Genomic DNA, 17,975 nt, shown 5'->3' on the forward strand with positions numbered 1-17,975 from the left:
TAGCGTGTTCAATCCACCTACCTTGTACATCTTTGGGTTGTGGGGGCGAAACCCACGCAAACACGGGGAGAATGTGCAAACTCCACACGGACAGTGACCCAGAGCCGGGATCGAACCTGGGACCTCAGCGCCGTGAGACTGCAATGCTAACCACTGTGCCACCGTTCTGCCCAGCTGTTTCAATATTAATCTCCGGAACTCCTCTACTAACACCTTCCTGCTTTACACTAAAAGGAGTGATCAACCTTGTTAAAAATATAACTTACTTTAAAATCTGATAAATCTTTTTGTAAAGTGACTCCGGTCAAATAAATCTGATTTGATCCAGTGGCATTTTACATGACAGTCACAATGTAGCCAGTTTTATACAGATTTTTCTGATGTGGCTTCCAGCATCACTGCGCCATCTATTGTTTTTGTCTAAGCTACAGACCACTTCGGCCCAATACAGGAGGGAATCCTCTTCAAATCCAAATTCCTACCAGGGGTTGGCACTAGACAGGTTTGTAGTTTGATTCAAAGTCAGAGGTGAACCATAGGCTGTAAAATCCAGGTCATTATTGTTTGCAGAGGAACTAATTTCCTTTTGGATAATGTGAAAACAGGTAGAGCAGGAACATTTTGTAAATTGGTGACAATTTGTTTATATTAGGGCTTGGCTTGGAGTGCTTTTGCATATGTACAAGATGTGAATATATCTGGCGCATTTGTCTATTGCAAAGAGAGGATCATCTTCTGGGTCATCACAAAGTCATTGACCTCACGTTAATTCTTTTTTTCTCTCAGTGGGTACTGCATTTACAGCTGTTTTATTCCTGGAGTTGTGTTAAGATCTGAATGATAACCCTGCTTGACAGCAATTTTGTCCAATGCCAGACCTTCATATGAAACGTTGCTGCAGTGCATGTTTGTCTTCCTATTAAAAAGGTAAGGGCTGTTAAATTATTCAAACATTAATCACTCAGGGTTGGGCCTATACTTTTGGAATTGATTACTCAGGCAAAAGTCCAAATGCATCAGAATTCCAGCTGTTGGACTTTGTGCATTGCACCTTTATTAATGCTTCAATTTCTTTTTACTACGGCTTGCTTTTGATTTAATCGCACCATAGGACTGTCAAAGCTCTTCATTTTCTCAATAAATCTTGTGCAACTTATTTCTCCTGACGCCCGCACTTCCAGCGTGTCAACGGGGATAATGAGTTACTGATCGCTCTCCTGTCCAAAAATATGTCAAAGAAGTAAAAGGAAGCTCCATTCCATCTGTAAGTATGTTTAGGAAGAAATAGCAGTTACAAGCATCTACTTAATATCTTCACAACAGAACATAATAGCTAGGAATTATGAAAGCTCCTTCATCTGTGTCAACACAAAAGAATTGTTACCTGCATGACATTTCAAACAGGTGAGTCTGGTGGAATTTAAGTTCTTGTCACTTCTTGACTGACGTCCCAAATGATTCATTATGGTACTGGGTATATTCAATAGTGAATCAATTTCCTACCCTTTTTGCTCTTCCCTCTTGAGAAGGTGTTCTTTATCTTGTATTGAATCGTCAATATTTACTGCAAAAAATATATATATTATGTTCGTCTCTAATCACATTAAGGATTTAATTCCGTGTGCCTGGTTATTCAACTTTTGTTCCAGGTAAGGCTAATTTTTTTTTTCTTATATTATAATTTTGATAATTTGTGATAAAGAAATTTTCAACAAACCGGGCTGTCTCTTTTTCTAAGGGTCACCCAAAATGACCACTATGACTAGTATCAAATGAAAAACTGACACAAATCAAGTATCAGCATTTTGAGAATGAACTCAAATCAAACAGGAGTGTTAAACAGTAGATTTTTGTTTTATTCATCGCTAGCTGGGCAAACATTTATTGCCCATCACTCATTAACCTTGAACTGATCAACTGTGGGTCTGGCATCACATGTAAGCCAGACCGAGTAAGGATGGCAGATTTCCTTCCCTAAAGGACATTAGTGAACCAGATGGGTTTTCATGACAATCAACAATGGTTTCATGGTCATCACTAAATTTTTAATTCCATTTTGAAAAATTGAATTAACGTTTCACTATCTGCAGTGGTGGGATGCAAAACCATACTCCAGAGCCTTATCCTGGATCACTATTCCACTGCCTCCCCAATATACCGGCAGCATGGTAGCACAGTGGTTAGCACTGCTGCTTCCCAGCTCCAGGATCCCAGGTTTGATTCCCGGCTTGGATCACTGTCTGTGCGGAGTCTGCACGTTCTCCCCGTGTCTGCGTGGGTTTCCTCCGGGTGCTCTGGTTTCCTCTCACAGTCTAAAGATGTGCAGGTTAGGTGAATTGGCCATGATAAATTGCCCTCAGTGTCCAAAAAGGTTGGGTGAGGTAACGGGGATAGAGTGGAGTTGTGGGTTTAGGTAGGGTGCTCTTTCCAAGGGCTGGCATAGAGTCGATGGACCTAATGGCCTCCTTCTGCACTGTCAATTATATGATTCTATACCTTAAAAGTTGTTCTGGTGCTCTTTGCTAATATCGAAGGTAAGAAAGTGGAGTAAAGTGGAGCAGGATAGGAAGTTCAAGACAGTTCTTAGTTTGATTTATTGCCTGTGCCTAGTTATTTAATAGGAATTGTTACTATAATATCCAAGCAATGCAATCTAAATAACCAAGTAAGAGCATATAGAAAATTAAGTCTAGTAAATAGCAATTATTCTGTCTTGGGGGTGCAGAGTGTTGTGCAGGGGGTGGGGTGTGGGTGGTATAATTGTACAAGTGTGTGATCTTAATTCTCTGCTGTTTGTGAATGATTTGGTGGAGCATACTTTGGCAAAATGTATCTCTCGCTTGCAGTTAAACTACACCTTCCATGCATAAAAAAGCCTCTTTGAGCTGAAGTCTGCACCTTTATTCTCTGTTCTGAATGAGTTAACATAGCCCAAATGTTCAAATCAATTATGTATTGCTTTCTTAAGAATATTCTCTAACATTACCTTTGAAGTGTGAAAAATACCACATTGTTAGACCCCTATGTATAGACTATGGTGCTGTCCACACTTACTCAAAGAAAAATTTACATTAAAAAGTGTAAGGACAAGCAAGATTTAATTTAACATCAAAATCATCAAAATTGAAGGGCTGCACGGTGGCACAGTGGTAAGCACTGATGCCTCACGACGCCGAGGTTCCAGGTTCGCTCCCGGCCCTAGATGACTGTCCATGTGGACTTTGCACATTCTCCCCGTGTGTGCGTAGGTCTCACCCCCACAACCCAAAAGATGTGCAGGGTGGGTGGATTGGCCACGCTAAATTGCTCCTTAATTGTAAAAAAATAATTGGATTCTCTAAATTTATATTAAAACAAAGAAAACCAAATTAACACTTGGATAAAGTGCTTCAGCTGCTTAAAACAGCAACATCGATAAACCTTGTAGAATCTCCAGTTATCATCTGAGAAAAATAGTTTTGATGTTGATTATGTGAGGTAAATTTTCACTAGAAGCTGACCAGAAGAGCATTGGTATAATCAATCCTGGTTCTAAAATAAGTGTGGATGAAGACTACAAAAGCGGATATTCCTCCATTACAATAATCACTACATGTTAAAAGTACTGCATTGACTGTAAATTACTTTGGGACGTTCTGAGATGAAAGGCATTGTATAAACACAAGTATTTATAAGCTGAGACAGGAGCAGTGATGAGTGATATTATGTGGAAGTATGCAGTCTTAATGATAAACAGAACACGTGGTTGGAAGTTCAACTCAGGATAAGATAGAGTCCCAAATTAACAGGCTCAAGTCTGGAGTGGCTGCCAAAATATGTGCACAAAAGAACACATGGGAAATTCAGGCTACACAGGCATGACAAAAGTAAGACCAGCTATGGTCTGGTTTCAAATAAGTGGGAGATAGAGAAGATCGAAAGTTAAAATCATTGGCTGAAGTTGAATTGTAGATTGGGTGGGATCAGCTTGGAGCACTAATGAACTGGTTTTCAAGTTTGAAGGAGGGTGAGTGATTCCGAGTGGTGTTTCAGGACCAGACTATGGCCTGATTTCTTTCTGCGGAGGTAGTTCAGAAGCAGCAATTATGCTCTTGTGGGCAGAGTGTTGGTTTCCCAATGTGTAGCCCCTTCGGCGTGATTTTTCTGGAGGTAGCGTCGCAAGGAAAACAGCCACCTTGCTGGTAAGAATGAGCAGCCAATTATAATAATTTATCAGATAATTAAGAGCTACTTACCGGCAGGATACCAATTTTATTAGAGGTATGTGCCCCATGCTGTGTCAGTACCTTCACATAAGGCGCTTGCACAATGGGAACTAATTGACTAAAGAGGCAGCCATTAAAAACTCTGTATGAAAGGAGGGAGATCATGCACAGGTGCTGATTCGTCATGCTTCAAGCAGAGCTGTAGGATGGGACAGCAGGTCTTGGAGAAGAGCTCACTCGTCAAGGTCCAAAGGAAATCTTGGTTCCTGAGATCCTAATGCCCGAAACTCTCTCTGATTACTGGGCCCACATACTCAGCAGTGGGGATCATCAGCGACCCCAGCAAATGAGGGCCAACAAGAGAACAGGCTCATGCGGCGTCACACTCCCAGGATGGCAGGAAAGCCCAAGATGCCTGGATCCAGGATCGGTGTTCCTGAGAATGGCAGCTACTCCAGTGAAATAATCTGCTGGTTTATACATAGTGACCGCAGTCCAGTGTACAAAGACAGATCGTAGGCTTTAGCACTGATGGCGTAAGGAGTCTTTTGCAAGTACACATGGCCACCCACGTTATTCTCTCAGACCTCACACATAGGCAGGGCCGAGTGACGACATCACAGTTTCCCAAAACAAATGGCATGAGATAGGTTGGTTTTCGGCCATAGCCATCTCACTCACATTAAAGTGCACGCATTGAACAGAAGATCGTTCAACGACAGTGAAAGCAATAAGGTAGTCAGTAGAGACAATTCTTTTTTTAAAATAAATTTAGAGTACCCAATTAATTTTTTCCAATTAAGGGGCAAATTAGCGTGGCCAATCCACCTACTGTGTATATCTTTTTTGGGTTGTCGAGGCAAACACGGGGAGAATGTGCAAACTCCACATGGACAGTGATCCAGAGCCGGGATAGAACCTGGTACCTCGGCGCCGTGAGGCAGCAATGCTAACCACTGTGCACCGTGCTGCCTTAGCAGAGACAGTTCTGAGCTAGCTCAGCGTGGTGAAAAATATCTGCCAGAAGAACAGAAAACTAAGGATACAGCAGAAAGGCAGATAGTAGAGTCCAGGCAACTCTTGCCGAAAATGGCAGTGATGTTGGAGGTTACTATGATCCAGCCCTAAAGGAGTAGTGGATTCTCCCCCAGGACCCATACAGCAGCAAAGTAAAGCCCCTCCCCCTTTATTGCCTCTGCTGACAGTTTAGCTTTCTCCAAAGAAGTCAATAAACGACTGCCATCTCCAGACGAACCCCAACGTTGACCCTCTCAGGGCGAACTTAATTTTCTCAAGTCTGAGAAACCCAGCCATGTCGCTAACCCAGACCTCTGATTTTGGGTGCTTCGAGTCCCTCCACGCTAACAATCAATTGATGTGTTGGGTAAGCTGGGTCTAGGTGGACTGTGTTTGATGTAGTGTAGCGACAGACAGACTTCCAACACTTGATGAGATGCAACACGATTTTATTTAACATCTAACTATTTTACACATCCAACTGTGGGTTGACACTATGCTGACTTGACTGGAGACCTGCGCTAGTCTGACCAGACTTACTAGCTACCACATGGTGTTTGCACTGGCTATGCTCACGAGCTCTGACTGTATCAGAGGCTGGATCCCGAGAGAGCGGGAAAACTGGTGCCCTCTGGCTTTATAGTGGTCGTGTCCTGTCTGGTGATTGGCTGCTGTGTTCTGTGTGCTCACTGGTCATCCTGCGTGTCAATCACTGCCTGTCTGCACTCCATTATATACATGGATGTATATTATGACATCCATATCCGGTCTATCATGGAGGCAAAGGCCAAAATGTCAGCCTCTTTTGCCCCCTTGACTCCCGGATCTTCCAACACTCCAAAGATCACCACCTCTGGACTCAGCGCCACCCTTGTTTTAAGTACCGTGGACATGACATCCACAAATCCCTGCCAGTATCCTCTAAGCTTCGGGCATGCCCAAAACATATGGTTATGGTTTGCTGGCCCTCCCGCGCAGCCCGCACACTTGTCCTCTATCCCGAAAAACTTGCTCATCCGGGCCACCGTCATATGTGCCCGGTGAACCCCCTTGAATTGTATCAGGCTGAGCCTGGCACATGATGAGGACATGTTGACTCTGCTGATAGCATCCGCCCACAGGCAAGTCTCTATCACCCCCCCCCCCCCAACCCCCCCCCCCCCCCCCCCCCCCCCCCCCGCTCATCTTCCCATTTACCCTTTACCTCATCTATCTGGGTTTCCTCCCATTCCATAAGCACTTTGTAGATATCCAAAATCTTCCCCTCCCCCACATCCACTCTAGCAATTACCCTGTCCTGTATGGTAGGGGTGGAAAGGTCGAAACCTGCCTTCGCACAAAATCACTTATCTGCAGATATCGAAACCCATTCCCTCCCGGCAATTGAACTTCTCCTCCAAACAGGGAAAACTCCCATCAATAAATGGATCTCCCATCCTCTCAATCCCTGCTCTCTGCCATCTCCGAAAGCCCCCATCTAGCCTCCCCGGACGGTGATTAGAACAGATTGGAGCCCACACCAATGCTCCCTCCACTCTCATATGCTTCCTCCACTGCCCCCCAGACTCTCAGGGTCGCCACTACCACCGGGCTTGTGGAGTACCGGGCCGGCGAGAACGGCAGAGGAGCCGTTACCAATGCCCCCAAACTTGTACCCTTACACAATGCTGCCTCTACTTGCTCCCGCACCGTCACCACTGCGTGGCCTGGATAGAGTGGACGTGGCGAGAATGTTTCCACTTGTAAGAAAAACTAGAAGCAGAGGACATAATCTCAGACTAAAGGGACGATCCTTTAAAACAAAGATGAGGAGGAATTTCTTCAGCCAGAGGGTGGTGAATCTGTGGAACTCTTTTCCGCAGAAGGCTGTGATGGCCAAATCAGTGAGTGTCTTTAAAACAGAGATAGATAGGTTTTTGATCAATAAGGGGATCAGGGGTTATGGGGAGAAGGCAGGAGAATGGGGATGAGAAAAATATGATTGAATGGCAGAGCAGACTCGATGGGCCGAGTGGCCTAATTCTGCTCCTATGTCTTATGGTCTTATGGTCATATGGACCCCCCCCCCCCACTACCCACTTGCTAATCATGGCTGTATTTGCCGCCCAGTAGTACAGTAGTTACTAAAGTTCAGCAGTGACAGCCCACCTACCCCTCAACTCCACTCCAGCAGCCCATCCTTTACTCGCTGGGTTTTACCCGCCCATACAAAACCAAAGATCACCCTTTCACCCGTTTAAAAAAGGCCTTTGGTATAAAAATAGGGAGGCAATGAAAACAAACAAAAATCTCGGGAGGACCGTAATTTTCACGGTCTGTACCCTCCCCGCGCGTGACAGCGGGAGCATGTTCCACCTCCGGAAGTCCTCCTTCATTTGTTCAACTAACCAGGTCAAGTTTAACTTATGTAGCTGCTCCCATCCCCGTGCCACCTGAATTCCCAAATAACGGAAAGTCCCTCCCACCACTCTGAACGGCAGCTCCCCCAATCTCCTATCCTTTCCCCTTGTCTGGATTGCAAACACTTCACTTTTTTTTTAAAGTAATTTTTATTAAAGGTTTTGCAGAATTTTTCATAATAAAACAGTAATAACCATAATAACAAAACAAACTAGAGTGAACATTAACATAGTGCAAAAAGAGAACATACAATAACAATTAAATAGACATTACCCCACGCGACCCAGTCTTCCCACACCATCCCAATGAAGCACTCACCACCCCCCCCCCCCCCCCCCCCCCCCCCCACCCCCAGCGGATTGCTGCTGTAGCTGACATTTTAATTTTCCCCGAGAAAGTCGACGAACGCTGCCACCTCCGAGAGATCCCTAGCATAGACCCTCTTAAGGCAAACTTTATTTTCTCGAGGCTGAGAAACACAGCCATGTCGGTAATCCAAGTCTCGACACTCAGGGGCTTCGAATCCCTCCACATTAATAAAATCCGTCTCCGGGCTACTAGGGAGGCAAAGGCCAAGACGTCGGCCTCTTTCGCCCCCTGAACCCCCGGGTCTTCTGGCACTCCAAAGATCGCTATCTCTGGACTCGGCACCACCCGTGTGTTAAGCACCTTGGACATTGCCCTTGTGAACCCTTGCCAGAACTCTCTAATCTCCGGGCATGCCCAAAACATGTGGACATGGTTTGCAGTGCTGCCCTTGCACCTCATACAAGTGTCTTCTACACCAAAAAACTTGCTCATTCTCGCTGCCGTCATGTGTGCCCGGTGGACCACCTTAAATTGAATTAGACTGAGCCTGGCACATGATGAGGAGGAATTAACTCTGCCCAGGACCTCTGCCCACAGACCCGCTTCCAACTCCTCACCTAGCTCCTCCTCCCACTTGCCCTGGAGCTCTTCCACCGGGGTTTCCTCCAACTCCTAGTTCCTGGTAGATATCCGACACCCTCCCCTCCCCACCCAGGTTCCGGAGACCACCCTGTTCTGTATCCTCAGTGGCGGCAGCGTCGGAAAGGCCACTACCTGTTTTTTCAGGAAGGTTCGTACTTGCAGATATTTAAAGGCGTTTCCTGGCGGCAGATTAAATTTGTCCTCTAGCGCCTTCAAGCAAAAGTGGGAATGTTTAGACCCGATTAAGACAGGGATTGATCGGGTGGAGCAACGACTAGAAGCCCAGGGACTCGCAATCCAGCAGGTGGAAGAGAAGGTGGCTGAGAACGAGGACCAGTTAACCATGATGGAGGTGGAGATGGGGCTGATGAGGGACCACCAGAAAATGCTGCAGGAGAAGGTGGAGGATCTGGAGAACAGGTCCAGCAGGCGATGGACTTTATTAAGGACAAAAGACTGGCAGGTGATTGAGGACATTGAATTTGGGGGGGGGGGGGGGGGGGGGGGAAGAGAGAGTAATGCCATGCCTGTGCTGTTAAATTTATTTTTGTTTTGGCCTGTACATCGAGTGTTTTTTGTATCAAGTTTTGGGCCGTTGCTCAGTTATTTTTGTTTTGGCCTGCTGGGCCCGCTGCTGATGTATTGGCCACACTACAATTGCCCCTTAATTGGAAAAAATGAATTGGGTACTCAAAATCTTTTTTAAAAGAGGAAAAAGAAGAAAAGATAAAAGGAAAAAAAGGTAAAACAAAAAGAACTTGACTTTTTGAACACATTTGGGAATAAACCAAGAAGGGGAAAGCTAGGGTGGCACGGTGGCACAGTGGTTAACACTGCTGCCTCATGGTGCCGAGGACCCGGGTTCGATCCCGGCCCTGGGTTACTGTCTGTAAGGAGTTTGCACATTTTCCCCATGTCTGCGTGGGTCTCACCCCCACATCCCAAAGATATGCAGGGTAGGTGAATTTAAAAAAAAATGTTTTAATGTAAATTTAGAGTACCCAATTAATTTTTTCCAATTACAGGGCAATTTATCAAGGCCAATCCACCTACCGTGCACGTCTTTGGCTTGTGGGGGCGAAACCCACGCAAACATCTAGAGGCTGAGATGAGAGGGAGGCCCCAAGGATTGATCCAGCTCTATTCTTCCCCGCATCAAAGCTCCGTTGGTGAGAACCTCCAGACACTTACGAGAGCTCACAATCTGTTTTAATACAAGGAAGTGCCAGATTGACAGAGTGAAAACCCTGCGAACTTAACGCTTTTCATGAAATTTTTCTTTAACTGCAATCTCTGTAGAGGCCCTATTTGTTTGTCCTTTGTTTCTGTGTGTGCGTGTGGGCTGGGGTATTTTCAAAGGGATGGATAGTTGTGGTGAGTGTGCTTTACACTTAATTGCTCAGTTTTATAACCTTGCTCTAGAGTTGCCAGGTATCTTTATGATACCACCACGAGGTTCAAGTTCAAGTGCTAATCAATAACTTAATACACCAGTTAGTAAGGTTCAAATCAAAACACATTTATTATATACACAGTCAATCGCTACTCATGCATTAAATACTACAGAACTAGACTATTTCTACCACTAAAGGCCAATACTTAGCTTTGGAAAAGGAACCCACTGGGTCAGGGAACAATGGCCTCTCGTTCGATCCTGAGACTGCAGGCTTCCAGGTGGTATGGACTAAGGGTTAGGAGAACCTATCTCGTAGCATGCGTTGACTGGACACTTACTTGTTTGTGCAGCTGCTAGGCAAGTCTCTCCGAGTTGAGAGTCACGGTCACGAGTTCTTTGAGAGCTGCCAAGAAGACTTGCCAAGAGACCGAATTGAACTTGGGGACTCTATTTTATAGTCCCCAGGGCTTTGCGCCCTTTTGGGCGGACCCCGTACCTGGCTCCAATTGATTGGATCATGTTCCAATCGATTGGTTTGATTTCCCCAATACTGGGGCTGTTCCCTGATTGCTGGGCGGTTCTTAAGTGTCCGTTGGCTTCTTTTGTTTTGGACTACTGCTGGCGCCGAGGAGTCTGGCTTTATCTCGATCATCTTTAACTGTTTCTATTGTGCCCGGGAATCGCTCATTAATATGTAGATTGTCTACATTGTTTCAGTGCTGTCTGCTTTCTGCAACTCGAATATACAGGAAAACTTTGCAAACTGCTTGCTTCTCTGTGCCTGTCCATTTTTCCCTGCGTTCTTTGCGAATCTCCATTTTAAGTCGGGAAGTGGCCAACCCAGGTGGCTACAAGATTACAATTTTTTTTTCTCTTTTTATAAATTTAGAGTACCCAATTATTTTTTTCTCCAATTAAGGGGCAATTTAGCGTGGCCAATCCACCTAACGTGCACATCTTTGGATTGTGGGGGTGAAACCCATATAGACACGGGGAGAATGTGCAAACTCCACACAGACAGTGACCCAGGGCCAGGATTTGAACCCAGGTCCTCAGCGTCACAGTCCCAGTGCTAACCACTGTGCCACATGCCACCCAGATTACAAATTTGTAATAATCTTTATTGTCACAAGTAGGCATACATTAACACTGCAATGAAGTTACCGTGAAAAGCCTCTAGTTGCCACATTCTGGCACCCAGTCGGGTACACAGAGGGAGAATTCAGAATGTCCAAATTACCTAAGAGCACCCAGTGGAAACCTACGCAGACACGGGGAGAACGTGCAGGCTCCATACAGACAGTGGCCCAAGCCGGGAATCGTACCTGAGGCCCTGGCGCTGCAAAGTAGCAGAGGTAACCACTGTGCTACCGTGCCGCCCACACATTTGTTATCCAGTTCTTATAACTTGTTTTTATTGAAAGATACCCGGTTAAAGTATAGCAACATAGGATTTAGGAGCAGAAGTAGGCCATTCAGCCCTTTGAGCCTGCTCCGCCATTAAATCAGATCATGGCTGATCTCTTCCAGGTCTCAAATCCACCTCCCCACCTGTTGCCCATATCCCTTTAACCCATTTTTAAAATCAGAAGTATATCTATCATTCTTGAAACCATTTAATGACTCAGAGTCCACCACACTATGAGGCAAAGAGTTCCACAAATTCACCACCCTCTGCGAGAAGTAGTTCTTCCTCATCTCAGTTCTAAATCAACTGCCTCTCAACCTTTAATCTGGGCCTAACAGTAGTGAAGGTGAACAATTGGTCATTTTGGTGAGCGAATTAAGCATTTACACTAACAGTGTGACCTGTGGAGTAGTCGGGATAGATAATCTGCAGACCCCTGCCATTCTGGTCCTAACAAAACAGAAAATGCTCAACAGGTCAGGTAGCAACTGTGAATGGTGAAACAGAATTAACATTTCAGGCAGGTGACCTTTCATCTGCTTTTAATCCAGGAGTTGAATACGTATATTTTCAGCTACAATTCACCCACTATTACAGCCAGGGGATGTCACATAGTGGAGAACAGGAAACGGGGGAGGAAGGGCAAAGGATGATCAAGTACAAGTACAAGCAGACGCGAGGAGCTGAGGAAGGGGCTGCCGGTCCTGTTGCTTTCAGTTCTTCACAGATGTTAAAAGCAAATTACTACGGATGTTGGAATCGGAAACGAAAGAGAAAGTGCTGGAAAATCTCAGCAGGTCTGGCAGCATCTGTAGGGAGAGAAAAGAGCTAACGTTTCGAGTGCAATGACTCTGTCAAAGCTCCGTTGACCACTGGGCTGCCAATCCCAGCCCCTGTACCTCTGTCAAGTTCTTCTGTGCTGCAGGTTCTACACCCCTTCTTTTTTGTCCCGCTTTGCCCAGCTTTGACAGAGTCATTGGACTCGAAACATTAGCTCTTTTCTCTCCCTACAAATGTTGCCAGACTGCTGAGACTTCACGGATGTTGTTTGACCTGATACATTTTTCCAGCCTCTTCTGCTTCTTGTTCCAGATCTCCAGCAACTGTTGCTTTTGCATTTTGTTCACATGAACAATGTCTGGGTTGAAGGAGGAACCAGCAGTCACCTGGTGTCTGGGGCATTACACCCCAACAGCAGTCGACACCTGTAGAAGAGGGTGAAAATTGGCTTTTTAAAAAATTCCTTCTGAACCATGATTGTGGTTGACACGTAAATAACTCCACCTGTGGTTACAGCCAGAGCAATTAAATAATCCAGTAGCTTCATTTTTGCTTTAAGCAGTTAAACCAGTTTTCTTCCACGTCACCTGGTGATCTAGCAGATGATGTCCAATTCACTGCCAACGTTGCACTATCGAGTTCAGTAACTCCTCCCAGTTATTTCCTCAGGTCTATTTTACTTTTTTTATCTGTGCTATTGTCACATGGATGACTTTGGACTCGGAAAGAATAAGACTTCCCTGCTTAGCTTTGAATACCTTTACTTCACACACGATCAGTAAAGGTTAGCTGCAACCGAGTTACAATGGAGGACTTAAGGAGCTGCCAGAAACCACATAGGTATAGTTTACAACATGACCTGGCCTCTGGGATTTAGGTACAGTAAGTATTTCACACACTTATTGTCATTTATTGGATTGTTTATCGGCTAAGAAAACTTTTCCTTTTTCTTTTTATCTTTCAGTCCTTTTATTTCGAAACTAGGCTGCTGTTTTGAGGAAGAAATTCCAGGCAGCGTAACCAGGCAACCTGCAGGGTTTTTTTTTTCATTAATAAAACAGCAATAGTTCCTCAGGTATCTCCAGTTGTTACTGGCAGTGTGTCGCTTAGCCAAACAGCTGAACAGGTCACAGGTTTGCCTTGTGAAATGTCAGCAAGCTATACAATCAGGAACAACTTGTGTCTGCACACATGACCTATCAGCAGGGGTCACAGGATGTAGGTCAGGGCGAGAAGACTCGGCAATTATTTCCTTCCTTACTGAGGAGTGTAGAGGCTAATTGGGGCGTTTGCCACCTTCTGGTTAAATCAGTAAATTCAGTTCAGGCTCTGGCTCTTTCTTTTTGCATTCCTGAAGAATGGAGGTCTCCTTCTGAAACTTTCAGTATTTCAACAACATTTCACAATGTTGGTCAGGTTGATTGTTTAATCCAGGGGTGGGCAAACTACGGCCCGCCAAAGGTCTTTATGCGGCCCACCAAGTCATTAAAAAAAAAAATTTGTGGGGGGGGGGGGGGGGGGGTGCTGTTGGATTACTTACTGGTATAGGGTGGATACATTGACTTGAGTAGGGTGATCATTGCTCGGCACAACATCGAGGGCCGAAGGGCCTGTTCTGTGCTGTACGGTTCTATGTTCTGTATGAGGCGCCCAGAATCATAACCGGGTGAAGTAATTATTTTACTTAATATACTATGCGGCCCTTTAAAATTGTGAATTTCTGAATGTGGCCCTTGCACGGAAAAGTTTGCCCACCCCTGGTTTAATCCCCACGACTGACAACCGCTGAATAAATTCCCTGAGCCTGCACACCCAGCAGGTCGCATGTGGGACAGCAGCAGGGCTACAGCATTGTTACGTTGATTTCCTGAACCGGCTCCTGCTGCGAATGTGGGATCAATAGATTTACTATACTCTTATTCATAGATCTGCTTCAGGGACGCAGATCCATAGAATTCCTCCAGTACAGAAGGAGGCCATTCGGCCCATCAAGTCTGCACCGACCCTCTGAAAGAGCACCCTACCTAGGCCCATTCCCCCAGCCTATCCTCGCAACCGAATAACCCCATCTAACCTGCACATCTTTGGGTACTATGAAATGAAATGAAATGAAAATTGCTTATTGTCACAAGTAGGCTTCAAATGAAGTTACTGTGAAAAGCCCCTAGTCGCCACATTCCGGCACCTGTTCTGGGAGGCTGTTACGGGAATTGAACTGTGCTGCTGGCCTGCCTTGGTCTGCTTTCAATGTCAGCGATTTAGCCCTGTGCTAAACAGCCCCTGTACTAAGGGGCGATTAGTCATGGCTAAGCCACCAAACCTGCACGTCTTTGGACTGTGGGAGGAAACCGGAGAACCCGGAAGAAGTCCATGCAGACATGGGAAAAAAGTGCAAATCCCGCACAGACATTCACCCAAGACCAGAATTGAATCGGGTCCCTGGCGCTGTGAGGCAGCTGTGCAAACCACTGTGCCACTGTGCTGCCTTTGAATTAGATACCCTTGGGAAATTGCTGGAAATAGAAAATAATAAACTTCCATTTATAAGTTGCCTTTCACATTCTCAGGACATCCCAAAGTGCTTTACAAAGCAATTAAATATTTTTGAAGTGTACTCACTGTTGTAATATAATTCAAAATGACAGTCAATCTGTGTACAGCAAGATGATTTATTTTGATGTCCCCCTCTTCACTCCCCGGGTCTGCCCTGTACAGCTCCTTTTAATAATCCCTAAATGGGCAGCACGGTGGCACAGTGGTTGGCATTGCTGCCTCACGGAGCCAAGGTCCCAGGTTCAATGCCGGCTCTGGGTCACTGTCTGTGTGGAGTTTGCACATTCTCCCCGTGTTTGCGTGGGTTTCGCCCCCACAACCCAAAGATGTGCAGGGTAGGTGGATTGGCCACACTAAATTGCCCCTTAATTGGAAAAATGAATTGGGTACACTAAATATATATATTTTTAAAATAACTAAAGGAATAAAATAATAATCCTTAAACGCCTAATTTATCTTCCCCGCTACGACACCACATCCCCAGCACCAGTCCGTATCATCAATATTTCCCTGGACGTGGCCTGTCTCCACAGCTGATTCGCTAATATTTGACTTGCCTTCTCTCCGTATTCGTCCTGCACCCCTCTTGCCCTACGAAGCTGTCGTACCGCCCTCCCATTGTCAGCCTATCAAATTGCCCCTGTAATTATTTTCCTCTTTGCCAATCCCTCTATGGTGGGCACCCTCGAGTACTCCCTATCTACCTCCACTATCTTGTTTATTAGCCGTTCATACTCCTCCCTCCTTTTCCTATCCGCAGTGAGCCTTGAATGGGATCATCTCCCCTTGGACCACTGCTTTTAGTGCTTCCCAAAAAGTGGCTACCGGTAGCACAGTGGTTGGCACTGTTGCTTCACAGCTTCAGGGTCCCAAGTTCGATTCCCGGCTTGGGTCAGTGTCTGTGCGGAGTCTGCACGTTCGCCCCGTGTCTACATGGCTTTCCTCCTGCCACAGTCCAAAGATGTGCAGGTTAGGTGGATTGGCTCTGCTAAATTGCCCTTAGTGTCCAAAATGTTTAGCTGGGGTTACGGGAATACGGTGGAAGTGGGCTTAGGTAGGGTGCTCTTTCCAAGGGCTGGTGCAGACCCGATTGGCCGAATAGCTTGCTTCTGCACTGTAAATTCTATGATTCTGTGAGACCTTCCCATTTTGGTTCAATTCTACATAATCTTTAATCACAGCCCGCACTTTGTCACAAAACCCTCGACCTGCCATCAACCCCGAATCGAGCCTCCACCCCGTCCCCTGCTCCCGTCCCAATCCAAGCTAAATCTCCAGCCAGTGGAGCACATGATCTGGGATTACTATCCCCGCATACTCTGCCCCCTCCACCCCGAACAAAAACACCTGGCTCACCACAAAAATGTCAATTCTGGAATATACCCTACACACATGCGAAAAAAAAGGAATACGCCCTTCCCCCTGGGTTCTTGAAGCATCACAAGTCCATCATATCCTTCTCCGTAAACCCACTCAACGCGGGGAAGCATGGTGGCACAGTGGTTAGCCTTGCTGCCTACGGCGCTGAGGACCTGGGTCCGAATCCCGGCCCTGGGTTACTGTCCGTGTGGAGTTTGCACATTCTCCCTGTGTCTGTGTGAGTTTCACCCTCACAACCCAAAGACGTGTAGGGTAGGTAGATTGGCCACGCTAAATTGCCCCTTAATTGGAAAAAATAATTGGGTACTCCAAATTTATTTTTAAAAACCCACTCAATGCTTTTGCCATACGTATCCTGCCCTTTGACCTGGGGCTCGATCTATCTACCCTCAGCTCCAGGACGCAATTAAAATCTCCTCCCATAATCAACTCATGCGTGGCCAAGCCCAGGATTGCTGCCAGCAACCCTCTCATAAAACCCACATCATCCCAATTCGGTGCATACACCTTCACCAACACCACCGGCATCCCTTCTAATACCCTACTCACAATCACAGTTCTCCCACACGGGTCCTTCACTTTCTTTGTGCACACAAATCCCGTTTTCTTACTCATCAAAATTGCCAATCCCTGTGACTTTAAATGAAACCCTGAATGGAAACTTGACCCACCCACCCCTTCCTTAGCCTAACCTGGTCCTTCAAGCGGAGGTGCGTCTGATGCTGAAAGACCACCTCCGTTTCCAAGCTCTTAAGGTGCGCAAAGACCCGTGATCTTTTAACCGTTCCATTGAGCCCTAGCACGTTCCACATTATCAACCTTACCGGGGGCTTACACCTCTATTCCCCTCTACTGTCCACCATCCTTCCCTTTTGGCTCTACCCCCTGTTAATTTCACCCTATATCTAACCCCTCCAAGATAGCCCCTTTCCCCGCCCCGACCTTGTTTCTTCTCCAACCTCACCTCATTGCGTCACCCTCCCTTCCCCTCCCTCTTGGGGCTGGTTTAGCACACTGGGCTAAATCGCTGGCTTTTAAAGCAGACCAAGGCAGGCCAGCAGCACGTTTCAATTCCCATACCAGCCTCCCCGAACAGGCGCCGGAATGTGGCGACTAGGGGCCTTTCACAGTAACTTCATTGAAGCCTACTCGTGACAATAAGCGATTTTCATTTTTTCATTTTTCTTCCCTCTTGCCTCCCCCCTAGGGCCACCTCTCTCGGCCTTCTCCCCCACCTCACTTCCATTCACCAGCATTGCCTGCCAGCATGGCAACTCCTGCGTAAAGGCTTCTCCCACTGACCCCTCACCCCTCCCCCGCCCTCAACTCTCTGTTCTTAGAAGAAGGCTCCCTGCTGACCTCCCCCTCCCCCATCCAAGCAAAGACCCATCTTGAACCAAAATCACCCTCCTCAAGAACAAACAAACAGAGAAAAAAAACCTTACAGCTCCACGCAGCAGGAGGGGGGATGGGGACAGCTGTCCCTTACAAATTTTCTCCACTGCCTCCCTCTGTCAATCCATCATTAAAAAAAGAAAAAACCGTGTCTGCGTGGGTTTCACCCCCACAACCCAAAGATGTGCAGGTTAGGTCTATTGGCCACGTTAATTTGCCCCTTAATTGGAAAAAATTAATTGGATATTCTAAATTTATATTAAAAAAAAGAAAAAACCCTCTACATCGGAGGAAAATAAAATTGCGCACTCCTTCCAAACCCCACTCTACCTGTATTCCCAATTATTTCAAAGTGCCAGTACCTCAGTCTCCCAGAATTGTTCAGTTCAGTTCTCCCGCAGTTTATGCTCCTTGATAAAATAATTGACTGCCTCTGGAGTCTGAAAATAGTATTCCAGGCCTTGATAGGTAACCCAAAGCTTCGCTGGGT

The 17,975-nt window shown here is 46.1% G+C and overlaps 1 protein-coding gene across 3 annotated transcripts in view; it reads left to right on the top strand.

Annotated features, from left to right (window-relative positions):
• Positions 1-910: 910 nt before the first annotated feature.
• Positions 911-17,975, top strand: part of LOC119963747 (small integral membrane protein 31-like) — a 50,421-nt gene continuing 33,356 nt past the window's right edge. The window contains exon 1 of one of the 3 annotated variants that reach the window (XM_038793052.1): positions 911-927. The gene's annotated coding sequence lies outside the window, so the exon portion shown is untranslated. Of the gene's footprint in view, positions 928-12,815; positions 13,040-17,975 lie in introns of those variants that run through there. The other 2 variants (XM_038793050.1, XM_038793051.1) reach the window with 2 other exon arrangements.

This window comes from Scyliorhinus canicula, chromosome 3, assembly GCF_902713615.1.
Source record: "Scyliorhinus canicula chromosome 3, sScyCan1.1, whole genome shotgun sequence".
In the NCBI taxonomy this organism is placed as follows: Eukaryota; Metazoa; Chordata; class Chondrichthyes; order Carcharhiniformes; family Scyliorhinidae; genus Scyliorhinus; species Scyliorhinus canicula.